The sequence below is a fragment of the Salvia splendens genome, chromosome 16 (genome assembly GCF_004379255.2).
Source record: "Salvia splendens isolate huo1 chromosome 16, SspV2, whole genome shotgun sequence".
Classification (NCBI taxonomy): domain Eukaryota; kingdom Viridiplantae; phylum Streptophyta; class Magnoliopsida; order Lamiales; family Lamiaceae; genus Salvia; species Salvia splendens.
In genome coordinates, this window is record NC_056047.1 from 32,880,599 (window position 1) to 32,894,367 (window position 13,769).

The window sequence follows — 13,769 nt, forward strand, 5'->3', positions numbered from 1 at the left end:
TCCATTGCGGTATAGCATCATTGATATGAGATATAGTTGGTAGATCCGAAATAGGCCCGAGAGTATCACCAACTCGAGCTAAGAAGAACGAATAGGAATTATATTGATCGAGGAATATCACACTTACAATGCAAGGAATTCGGATAGGAATCAATAGGAGCTGTAGATCCACGATCTACAGCTAACGTGAACAACACACACACAATTCTCAACAACACCAATGAGCTAGCTTCACTCTTATTTATACTTATTTCTCCCGCGCTAAACTTCATATATCCACGTCAACTCCACGTCGGCGTAAGCATGTGTATGTCACGTGATGATTGCCAGCTGGCTTGAGTTAGTTACACAGCAACTAACTCCTAACTCCCAACGGTAATTTCCCACGGCTTCATTTTGTAGCTCGTCATCTTGTGTTGCATGCATTTTACGCATGAATGATCATGCATGCAACAGTCTGCAACTTGACTACTTCACATTGTATAATCTTACTCACAGCCCCCTTATGTAATCTGGATCGCCGCCGGAGAAGCTAATCGGCAATGGCCAATTATTTCCATTTAATTTCTTCTTCTTTTCATCTCGTCATCGTACTCTTATTGCTACTCAACAACCACCCCGTCCTATGCAAGACGCTTAAGCGAGACGGTAATTATCTTGATCCATCGCTGCTATTGTAGTTTTATTAAGCTGATTTCTCCAGTTGCAGATCTCTAGGTCTAGTTGCAAAGTTATCGAGTTCTTGATTAGGTTATTATTTTTATGATGATAATAGTATTTCTTATTGAAATCTTGAATTTAAGATGTCCGGTCAACGAAGTTTGACTAATAATAAATGTGACAAGACATTTAATTTTTGAAAATTAAATGATATAGAGTCGATCTACGTTCCGCGTAAATGACCGTAGTATATTCACTTTCTCAAATCCGATTCCCGGTGAGTGAGAAAAAAGTGGAATAAAGTTGGTCACATTGTAGCTTTTAATAAAGCTATGAGATTAAAGCTTAGGGAGTAATTAACTAGTGTTAATTATCCCACATATGAGATTAGACACATCTTTTAATGTGTATTTATTAAGTGACTTTACTACACTTAATAATTATAGTGGACTAAGATGGGTTGAAGAAGCCCACACGCGCACCGAGCCGTGCCCGTGCCCTTGCCCTTGACAATTGGTCTTTGGGCTTGGTGCTTGGGCCCAAACTTAATGTTTTGTCAGCGAAACCAGTGGCATGACACATCTTCAACTATGACGCAGTCAAAGTCTACGAGGCTGTCACGTAACGAATTCCACGTGTGACGGATGAATTGGGCATGTATCGCGTCTAGATTCATCGTCAACCTCTCCAGCTTTCAAATCCGTAACGGCCAGCCGTTACAGCCACGCCATGATGACAGCCATCAAGGCTGAGTTGACCCCTGCAGTGGACTAGGTCTATAAATAGGCTAGTCATTTCTTGCATCAACATAGAACATACACACAAAGCATCATACTCTCCGCATAGTCTTTTCTTCTCGAAGCTCTGCCCTCTCATCTTCCAGTTCGCCGGAGCTCTGCTGATAGCGGTGCTGGTTCACCAGAGACGTTGTCGTTTTATCTTTGGGGACGACACGCCATAACCGAGAGTACTACCGGGGCGTATCTCGTCTTGCGGAAAGAGAACTTTCCTCGACTCGGCTAAGTTTGATTTCATTGTATTTTCAGTTTCTGTTCTTCTGTGTTGTATTACGCCCGCTTTTGATTATCTCTTGTAATTCCAGTCATTCCACCAACAATTCTTAATTTTCAAGATGCGGTTAAAATTGTTGTAATCGGAAATTTGATTGGTGTGATTTTTGTTGGATGAGATGGTAACTTTCTCGATCCGTTCGCTGTAAATGTAGTTTTATGAAGCTGATTTCTCCAGTTGCAGAGCTCTAGGTTTAGTTGCAAAGTTATCGAGGTCGTGATTAGGTTATTAATTTTATGATGATAATAGTATTCTTAATTTTCATGATGCGGTTAAAATTATTGTAATCAGAAGTTTATTAGTGTGATTTTGTTGGATGAGAAGTTTTCTCGACCCATGGTTGTAAATGTAGTTTTATTAAGCTGATTTCTCCAGTTGCAGAGCTTTAGGTTTTGTTGGAAAGTTATGGAGGTGTGATTAGGTTATTATTTTTTTGATGACAATATTTCTTAATTTTCATGATACGGTTGAAATTGTTGTAATCGGAAGTTCGATTAGTGTAGTTTTGTTGGATGAGAAGTTTGATCGAATCTGTTAGAATTCTAGCACAATATTTATTAGCTTGTGTGTACTAGTAAGAGTGTTGGGGATCATTAGTTTGATTGTTAAGTTAGAGGAATGTTGTGTTATGATATATGTATGTGATTATTCTAATGACAGTGAAGGCATTACATGAGATAAAAGCATCACTCGGGTGGAGAGTGGTGTATGGTTGGGTTGGAGACGATCCTTTGCCTGCTTGGTCCGGGGTCACGTGCTCCCCTGTGAGTGGTAGCGACTATCGGGTTGGGTTGTTACTGAATTGTGAGTTCTAGCCTCCTTTCTCTTTGTTCTTGTACTACATAATACGCTTCTCACTACTGCATTCTGAATTGTTTCTCCTTGTAGGGAAGTGTATGCAGTTTCTATCGTTGGTCCTTTTCCACTCGCAGTCACTAATCTGATGGGACCTTATTAGGCTCTATGTTTGTGCCTTCCAATCAGAGCCTTATATCTTCTTTTAAACAGCAATTGCTATCTTTTGCATTTCTAAAATCTTCATTACAACAAACTTACATCTCAAATTGGCCGACTGAAGCATCTCAAGATTCTGTAATATATCACATAGATAAAATTATAAAAAATAACCTCTCTCTACTCATATATCACCAATCGCATACATGTTTTTCCTGTTTCTGACGCTTCCACTTTTGTGTTATTGTTTTTATCAGTAATTTGAGGTGGAATAAACTCCAAGATTCTATTCCTCCTGAAATTGGTGAACTGAAACAGCTTACACATCTGTAAGTGTGATTAAATGTGAAATTCCTAAGGAGCTAGCAAATCTTCCACAACTTCGTTACCTTTGGGAACTTTAACAAACTTGCTGCACTTGTAAAACACTACCTACCTTCTAATAATGTATTCTGATTATGTTCAATACTTCACAGGGATGTTGGTAACAATCACTTGGTTGGGACCATAAGAGAACTAATTCGTATTGAAGGATGCTCTTCGAAATTTGTATGCTGTGCATGATAGTCTTTGCTCTTTCTAATCTCTTTCCATCCTTCATTCATGTCTGCATTAAAGCTAAAAAGCTCCAAATCATTTTCTTTTTCAAAACACCAATGAAATTTAGAAAAATAAATAGTGTCCTACATAATTCTACAAATCGACATATGTGTGCATATTAGGCCTTCCTCTTGAGATCCCTCTCTCTAGCATCACTCAGTTCATCGCATTAAACCTGAAACATATACAGCAGATGAAGTTGGCTCCTTCACCAGCAATTGTGTACCTTAACGAGAAACGAGGCAATCCCTTATAAATGGAAAAAAAACATTTCAGCTTATATTTTGTGCTAGAACCTGGATCACAACCAATTTACCGGGAGGATTCCGGATACCTTCTACAAGCACCCATATTTGAAAGAAATGTAAGTTGTGTATTCAACTTTTGATAAACCTTTTCTTTCTCCTAAAATGTCAAATCTTGCTAACTTCCTCAATTCTCTTCTTACAGGTACATTGAAGGAAATTCATTCCGGCCGGGTGTGAAACCGATTGGTGAACACAAAGTTTTGGAGCTTGCTGATTCAGAGTTTCTGGTTTAGGCAGAGATAAGTCGACCTAAGTTTTGGCCTTTACTATTTGTATTTATTTATTTTTCTGAATCCACGAGCCTCTGCTTCTGAACAATCGATCCAAAATTATTTATGTAAACACGTATCTCTCCCAATTAAAACATCATGTTAGCTCTCAACTGTGTATAGATCACTTCTTTTTGCAGTTTAATAGTTACTCTATCTGTCCCATTAAAAATGAAACATTTTTCAATCGATAAATAAATTAAACATTTCATTAGGTTACACTTGAAACAGAATTATAGATATTTCATCCATCTTCGAATGTCTTCTCCCCAGCAGCAAAATCGTGGACAGTAATGTAAATCTACACAGCTACACCATGGCGTCTTCTCCTCTCCTCCTCCTCATCATCTTCCTAATCCTCCCGGTAGTGGTATACGCATTCCACAGCTGTATGACAAATCAATGTGCTCGTAGTGCTCAGGTCTTGGCTCAGTTTTAACTATAGCTAGCTTCCTAAACGAGCCTCACCTTGATGATGCGATTAACTATGTTGGACTTGCTACACGCTATGAACAAATGTCACGCTATCTGGCTCAACCCCTTGCTGTTGCATTTCGTCGAACATCTAAACCGCACTCTACGTTACCATTTGTAGCATAGCCTATGGTTCCAGCAAATCAAATCTCTTTTAGGCATTTTGTTGAACACCCTCTCCATGAAATCCAAGCAACCCACGTTCCAAACACATGTCAATTGAAGCATTGTCCGATTTCACACCCACTGGCATTTGATTAACCTAGACAGTTTCAATCCTTCTTTGAAACAAATGTTTTGCGGCTTTTTTCTCAAGATATGAAGATATAACAATTACTTTCCCAAAACGGGAAGTTTTTTTTTTTTTTTTTTAATTCTCGTCTAGTGAGAAACAGAAACGTGTTCTCGGAACGCGTCACAATTTAATGAGACGCATGCGCAAAACGCTTCACACATGATGTAAACACATTTATGTTATCAAATTGAAAATACATCTCTTAATTTCAGACAGGCTAACATTGTGTGAGTTGGGAGATTATAAGGTTGTAGTTTTGTTATATTGTTAATATTTACTCCACCTGTCACATAAAAATAGACATTTTTGGAACGACACGAGTTTAAATACTTAATTAGTAAAGTAAGAGAAATATGAGAATTAAATTATTGGAGTATTATTAGTGGATAAAGGGACCAATTTCATTTTAGAGAAAACATGTGATTAGAGAATATGTTTTGCATCTTATTTTGTTTGAATGTGTTGTGTTTTACCATGTGTTAAGAGTTTATATGAAAATTGTGATTTTTGTGCAATTTGATTGTTTTCATGCCCAATTCTATTATTTTATTTGTGATGATATGTTTGTAATGTTAATTGATGAATTTAACATTTGTGTGACTTGTTGGACAAATTTAGACTAATTGCAGTATTGGACAATATCGGTATGTTAATTAATTGTATATTATTGCACAATATCAGTACGTTAAGTTGTATGGTTTTCTAACATAAACAGATTCATTTGTGTTTGTAATTTGCGGATCAATTAAATGTCCCCAAAATCAGCATTTGAGTCTCGAACGATAATATTTATATATATTGGAGTGAAGGGGCTGGCAGCGGAAGTGTGCATGACAAAACGGATCACATGAATTTGATCTATTTAGCAGATTATTTAGACAAAATCTATTCGCGTAATTATCACATGTATCATGCTCATAACTTGAATTAAAACATGCTTTAGCACATTAAATTCCTAAAACATGCTTACTACGGAATTAGCCAATTTACCTCGTTGATTCAATCAAGAATCGATGATGGCTTGCTCCGTCTCCACGTGAAGATCTTCAATACAAGACCTCGGATCTTCCGACTGGTGTCCCGGACTATACGCTGATATTTGTGTGGGTAAATCTCACCAACGTACTAGGACTCGAATAATGGAAGACAGAACTCAGCTCACGGAGGAGAGCACAATTTTCGAAAATTCTCTTAAAGGAGGGGGACGAAAATTTTATGAATAAATTGTTGTGTTTTCTGTCTCCTTTATTCTCCTATTTATATAAGTCACATATTGGGCCCAGTCAGGGATCTAAGGAAGAATCTGGAACAGGCCTCACCCAATTAGCTTTTTACTAATTAAATTGAACCCACAATTTAATATAAGCTTATATTGGAATATTACGAGCAACCACTACAGAAGTAATATTGCACTGCCTTCCAAATCCGAAATTACAAGTACTCCGGGTTTCCTTTAATTGTATTTGATTTATTTCCCGCGCTTAAGATGGAAACATCCATTAATTAATTAATGTCTGCTATAGACTTAATTAATTAACATATTTCGAATTCCAAGAGTGGACTTAGCAAGAAACTCTTATTTATTATTCATAGAGTAATCAAACTCCAACTAGCTAGGTTCCGAATAATAAAACCTCGTTTCGAGCTCCTCTTATGGATGTTATCAAACGAGACTCTCCTCGCGCACGTTTCAACATAATAGCAATCCTAGCACCTCTAGATAATGATCACCACTACCCAATATACCTGGATCGTTGGGTTACAAAAAACCCGCACCTTTAGTAAGTCAAAGTAGTGGATACTCAATATCATATGCTCAATGCTAACGTACATTGATTAAGAAATTAATTCTCAAGACCTCGTCTTTCAGTAGATAGCATAAAGACTCGTCTTGCTGTTAGATCCATTCAGTGCTATACCACACCAACGTCATCTTATTTCAATAAGGTTTAGAAATAATCGGACTGACATTGCAACCTTTCGCGATAGGTAGTCTAGGCCTATCTAGGTTGTGAAATTCTTATTTTTCTTTGTTTAGAACTGACCGTGTTACCTTAAATTGGACGACGCCCACAACCGGTCTACTAAAACAAAGACTTAGACTTTGTTACGTTTGCTCATACATTTAAATATGCAATAAACAACCATTAAATGTAAAACATAACAACATTATGACAAAAATAATCTGTTGCATTTATTGGAAAATAACCATTAGAGTTTTACAGTATGCAATCACTCGAAAGGTGATTTCTAGTATACAAAACCCTAACAATCTTCCACTTATACTCAAAACAGCTTTCGAGTATACAAAATGGTAGTGCACACGTCTTAAATATCTCACACTTATACTGAAAGCGAGTTGAGGTCTTGAATGAGTCGAACTCCCATCCCTTCTACGTGGCACTCGAACGGTTATACCGCCAAAGCCTTTGTAAAAGGATCTGCCAGGTTATTCTCTGACGCAATCTTGACCACTTTTATGTCTCCTCTCTGCACTATATCTCTAATGATATGATACTTCCGCTCTATGTGTTTGCTCGCTTTGTGAGCTCTTGGTTCCTTCGAGTTTGTCACAGCACCAGAATTGTCACAATAAATGGTGAAGCTCTTGGGCAGATTCGAAACCACACCTAAATCCATAAGGAAGTTCTTGAACCATACAGCCTCTTTTGCAGCCTCTGAAGCGGCCACATACTCGGCTTCCATGGTCGAGTCCGCGATGCATTTCTGCTTCACACTCTTCCAAATTACGGCTCCACCTCCTAAGGTGAACACATATCCTGAAGTAGATTTTCTCGAGTCCTGATCAGCTTGAAAGTCTGAGTCAGTATATCCCAAAGGACAGAGCTCGACTGCATTGTAAACTAGAGCATAGTCCTTAGTCCGTTTAAGGTACTTGAGTATGTTCTTTACGGCAGTCCAATGTCCTTGGCCCGGATTCGACTGATATTTTGTCACCATGCCAACAGCAAAGCAAATATCTGGTCTAGTACAAAGCATAGCATACATGAGACTTCCAACTGCCGAAGCATATGGAATCCTTCTCATTGCTTGTATCTCAGACGGCATTTTAGGGCACATCTCTTGAGATAAATGGATGCCATGTCTAAAAGGTAAGAAACCTTTCTTGGCATCCTGCATGCTAAAACGACTAAGTACTGTTTCGATGTAAGATTCTTGAGATAAACACAACATCTTCTTATCTCGATTCCGAAGAACCTTGATCCCATGGATGTGTCCCGCGTCTCCCATATCCTTCATCTCGAACTAGTTTGATAACCATGTTAGAACTGATGACAACATCTTTTTATTGTTTCCAATTAGAAGAATGTCATCTACATATAAAACTAAGAACACCACATTCCCCTTATCAACTTTCTTATACACGCAGCTTTCACTTGGGCACTTTTCGAATCCAAACTTGCAAACAGTTTGATCGAAACATTGGTTCCACGATCTAGATGCTTGCTTGAGGCCATAAATGGCCTTCTTAAGCTTCCAAACCATGTGTTCTTTGCCCTTTATGGCATATCCTTCGGGTTGTTCCATGTAGATGGTCTCCTCAAGACTGCCGTTTAGAAATGCAGTCTTAACGTCCATCTGCCATACATCCCAATTCATATAAGTTGCAATAGACAACAGTATCCGGATCGATTTGAGCATGGCCACTGGGGAGAAGGTCTCATCATAATCGATGCCTTCCTTTTGGGTATACCCCTTGGCCACTAGTCTTGCTTTGAAGACTTTAACTCGTCCATCGGGTCCACATTTACGTTTATATATCCACTTGCTCCCAATGGCAGTACAACCTTCGGGTAGGACGGACAAATCGTAGACGTCTTTGTCTATCATAGATTGTAGTTCCGAATCCATTGCTTTTACCCATTCGCAATGATCGACATCTGCGCCTCCGCAAAGTTCCAGGGATCTAATACATTGATGTCCGAGGAGTGATCTATAGATTCTCCCAAACCAATGTATCTGTCGGGCTCATGTGAGACCCTCCCACTGCGGCGCGGCACTACAATATTTTGAGTAGAAGTTGAAGTTTCGGGAATTGTTTGTACACTTGGTACTTGTTCTTGGTTAATGGAACTTGTGACTGAAGTTAGCTCATCAAGAGTCACTTCACTGCTGGGTTTATGATTCATTACATAGTCTTCCTCTAAGAATGTCGCGTGAGTGCTCACAATGACTTTCTTATCTCGGAGACTAAAGAATTCATAACCTTTCGTTCCTTTGGGGTATCCTATAAACAAACATACCTCCGTCCTAGATCCTAGCTTAGTTGGATCCTTTTCCAATACATGAGCCGGGCAACCCCAAACCTTGAGATGTGCTAGATTGGGCTTACGCCCAGTCCACAACTCATATGGAGTTTTAGGTACGGATTTTGATGGTAAATTGTTTAAAATGTGACTTGCGGAAAGCAAGGCATGTCCCCAAAACGAAATAGGCAGACGTGCATAACTCATCATCGATCGAACCATGTTTAATAAGGTCCTGTTCCTTCTTTCAGCCACGCCGTTCTGCTGGGGCGTGCTCGGCGCAGTCAGTTGGGATTGAATTCCTACTTCCGATAAGTAGTCCAAGAATTCGGCACTGAGGTATTCGCCTCCATGATCAGATCGTAGGCATTTGATATTCTTCCCATGATACTTCTCCACAAGAGTCTTAAATTCTTTAAACTTGTCAAAAGACTCTGACTTGTGACGCATCAAGTAGACATATCCAATTTTCGAGAAGTCATCAATAAATGTGATGAAGTATCGAAAACCACCTCTTGCCTCAGTTGACATTGGTCCACATACATCGGAATGAACGAGCTCAAGTACTTCCTTGGACCTATTGCCCTTAGCCTTAAAAGGCCTCTTGGTCATCTTGCCTTCTAAGCATGACTCACACTTATGAAAAGGTTCCTCCTCTAGACCTTTGATAAGATCTTGTTGAACAAGAGAATGGATCCTCCTTTCATTGGCATGACCAAGTCTAAGGTGCCACAAGTACGTTTCGTTCATTGAACTTGAAGGTTCTTTTCGTTTCTTTGAAATTTTCGGTGTTGTATTGAGTTCTGATTTGCGATTATTAAACTGTGTAGAGTGATTGTGTACAGATTGTTTTCCATGATACCACGACAGATATAAGAACCATCTTTCTTAATAACGCAGTTGTCATTAAAAGAAATCGAATATCCATCATAAACCAATTTAGAAACTGAAATTAAATTTCTTCTAAAAGAAGGTATCAACAAAACATTCTTCAAAATCAAAAATCTATCACTACTAAAACGCAAATAAATGTCTCCCACTGCAACGGCCGCCACTTTGGTAGCGTCGCCCAGTTGGACTTCGATCTCACGATCATGTAGCCGTCTTGTCACCTGCAATAAGTCAGGATCAAAACAAATATGATCAGTGGCTCCTATGTCAATAACCCAAGTGCAAATTGATGTCGAAGTCAAACAAGACTCGACAACTAGAGCTTGGTGCATACCTGTATCCTTGCCCCTTTTAGGACAGTCTGGCTTCCAATGCCCCTTCTATCCACACTTGAAACACTTCCCCGTAGGCTTCTTGTTAGCCCTCTTCTTCTTCTTTCCCTTAGCTATCTTAGCCGGTCCTGAGTTCGGTGCTTGCCTTTTTCCTTTGCTAGGCTTTAAGCCAGAGGAACGAGGTGCCGAAATCATCATGGCCGCCTTAGCCTGGACCATAAGGTCCTCTGCCGACTGGAGTTCAGTCAACAGCTCTGCCAAGGTATAATTCCTTTTGTTCATCTCAAAGTTGAGCTTGAACTGTTGGAAGCTAGGGGGAAGACTTTGAAGGATGATTGTTACCTGGGACTCGGGATCGATTGTCCCTCCCAAGACCTCAATTTGGTTGAGGTGGCCCATCATCTCGAGGACGTGGTCCCTCACAGACGAGCCTTCCTTCATTGTCTTCGACATGATACTCCGAAAGGCTTGAGACTTCGCCGTTCGATTCTGAGTACCAAAAAGATTTTTGAGATTCTGCATAATCTCGGCGGCTGTTTCCATGACTGAATGCTGATGCTTGAGTACTGAAGACATAGAAGCCAACATGTAGCACTTAGCCATCTCATTCGCCTTATGCCACCGTCTGTGTGCATCTCTGACTCCTGCCGCAGCGGTAGCCGCCGGCACTGGAGGTCGCGGGGTGGTGAGCACAAAGATATATTCATCTGCTGTGAGAACGATGTCCAAATTTTGTTTCCATTCTATGTAATTTTGGCCCTTGAGTTTATTTTCTTTGAGAATTGCGGAAAGAGGATTGAATGACATATTGACGATTTGATTTGCACTTGCAAAACAGAGTATTTTACTATTGTCATAAACTTATGTAAGAAGTTTGATTAGATTAACCATAAAACTTTTCAAAATCTTACAACTGTAAAATTAAAATTTTGTACCCTCCAGAGGAAGTCAATACGCATTAAAATCTTACAATTTTACTGGTCACAACACCGACGAATAGTCCAGAGACCACAGAGTGGCATGGCCGCCTAATGTTGCCTAAGCAAGACCATCTCTTTAGCATTACAGAGTCTCATTTCTACAACACACTCCCATAACAATGCTTATGTGCTGCTAACAAGATCAAGCTATCTCATAAATTCTGTGTGAACTTCTGAATCTCGCAGTTTCTTAGGATTATTGTCCCCACAGAGCAGGTGGCGATAATATTCGAAACTACATTCTTGTTCATACTATTTATATTTGAGAAGTCCGCCCTCATGAACTTGCTATTTTCTTAGGATTATTGTCCCCACAGAGCAGGTGGCGATAATATTAGAAAAAGGCTTCATGAATTGCAGACCAATTGATGGAGACCATATACAAACGTTGAGTTCATAATTATAGCTTAGATATTTGGGTTATGGTTTTTCTTTAATTATCCTTAGCCTTGAGGCAGTTGAAGGCTTAATTAAATTCTGTTGGTATTTAATCTACCGGATAATTAAATCTTTTATTAATTGGTATCTTCCATTAGGAATTATTGTTCTAGAATTTAATTCTTATTCATGTCTACTAAAAGATATATCTAAAATAATTAAATTACTTAATTCTTAATAAGACATGAAAAATTAAATTCAAATTATTTCCGTGTTCAAGATTAGGAAGAGATATTATATTATTTAACGTATTGATACATATCTATCCTTATTAGGATCTTAGATATATAAACATTAGGAAACTATTATATTATTCTTATCTATATCATCTAGGAATCAAAATAATATTATTTATTTCCATAGATATAGAAAATAATAAGATATTCCTTAAATCTAGATAAAATATTATGAAACTATTAAATTATTCTCATCCATATCTTCTAGGAATAAAATAATATTATTTAATTCCATAAAAATAGATAATAATCAAAATATTCCTAAAATCTAGATAAATCATCCAAAAAGATTTTATTTCCATTAAATAATAATATTTTAATGATATCTTTTAATAAAATAATTAAATACTCATTAAAATAATTCTTCATCGTTATCTCATCGTACGAGGTTCGCACGAACGATGAACGACGAAAATCCGACGAGTTCGTCGTTGGATCACGACGCACATGGCGTCTCGGCCACAGGCGCGCAGGTGGCGCGCCATCGTCTCGGCCAGCGGGTCGTCGCGGTTCACCAGCGTCTCGGCCAGGACGTGCGCGGAGGCGCAGCTCCTCTCGGCCAGCGGCGAGCATCTGTCGCGGCTTCTCGGCCCGTCGGGTGCCGACATCTCTCGGCCAGCGGCGCGCACGGTGGCGCGCCCGCTCTCGGCCAGTGTCTCGGCGCCCGTCTCGGACAACCAAGCCATCCGGCGGCGCGAGCTTCTCGGCCAGCGGCGCACACGGAGGTGCGCCCGCTCTCGGCCTTCCGCCTAGGGTTGCGGCTCCCGGCGCCCAGTGTCTCGGTGGTTCAGTTACGAGCCACCACACCACGCCAGCCACCATGTCGCTCTCGACGCAGGTGCGTCTGGGGCCAGCGGTCTAGGCCGACGGCGCGCGCGAGCCCTTGCTCGCCTGCGCGTCGCCCCGTGACCCAGGCTCCCCGGCTCCCACTGTCTCGACATCCCTATCTCGATCGCACGTCTCGTACAATCTAGTAATTCAAGTTCTTGATTCGATAGTTCTTGAGTTCACCATGCATAATAAATTAAACAAAACACCAAGAACATGCTTCGCAATCAAATAATACATGCATACATGAATTTCGCGAAATTTAAATCCAAATAATCAGAGCCAAAGACTGGCTCTGATACCAACTGAAGGGGCTGGCAGCGGAAGCGTGCGTGACAAAACGGATCACATGAATTTGATCTATTTAGCAGATTATTTAGACAAAATCTATTCGCGTAATTATCACATGTATCATGCTCATAACTTGAATTAAAACATGCTTACTACGGAATTAGCCAATTTACCTCGTTGATTCAATCAAGAATCGATGATGGCTTGCTCCGTCTCCACGTGAAGATCTTCAATACAAGACCTCGGATCTTCTGACTGGTGTCCCGGACTATACGCTGATATTTGTGTTGGCAAATCTCACCAACGTACTAGCACTCGAATAATGGAAGACAGAACTCAGCTCACGGAGGAGAGCACAATTTTCGAAAATTCTCTTAAAGGAGGGTGACGAAAATTTTATGAATAAATTGTTGTCTTTTCTGTCTCCTTTATTCTCCTATTTATATAAGTCACATATTGGGCCCAGTCAAGGATCTAAGGAAGAATCTGGAACAGGCCTCACCCAATTAAATTTTTACTAATTAAATTGAACCCACAATTTAATATAAGCTTATATTGGAATATTACGAGCAGCCACTACAGAAGTAATATTGCACTGCCTTCCAAATCCGAAATTACAAGTATTCCGGGTTTCCTTTAATTGTATTTGATTTATTTCCCGCCCTTAAGATGGAAACATCCATTAATTAATTAATGTCTGCTATAGACTTAATTATTAACATATTTCGAATTCCAAGAGTGGACTTAGCAAGAAACTCTTATTTATTATTCATAGAGTAATCAAACTCCAACTAGCTAGGTTCCGAATAATAAAACCTCGTTTCGAGCTCCTCTTGTGGATGTTATCAAACGAGACTCTCCTCGCGCACGTTTC

General features: G+C 39.6%; 1 pseudogene; it reads left to right on the forward strand.

Annotated features, from left to right (window-relative positions):
• The first annotated feature begins 542 nt into the window (after positions 1–542).
• Positions 543–3,306, forward strand: LOC121770515 (annotated as a pseudogene).
• The last annotated feature ends 10,463 nt before the right edge of the window (positions 3,307–13,769 follow it).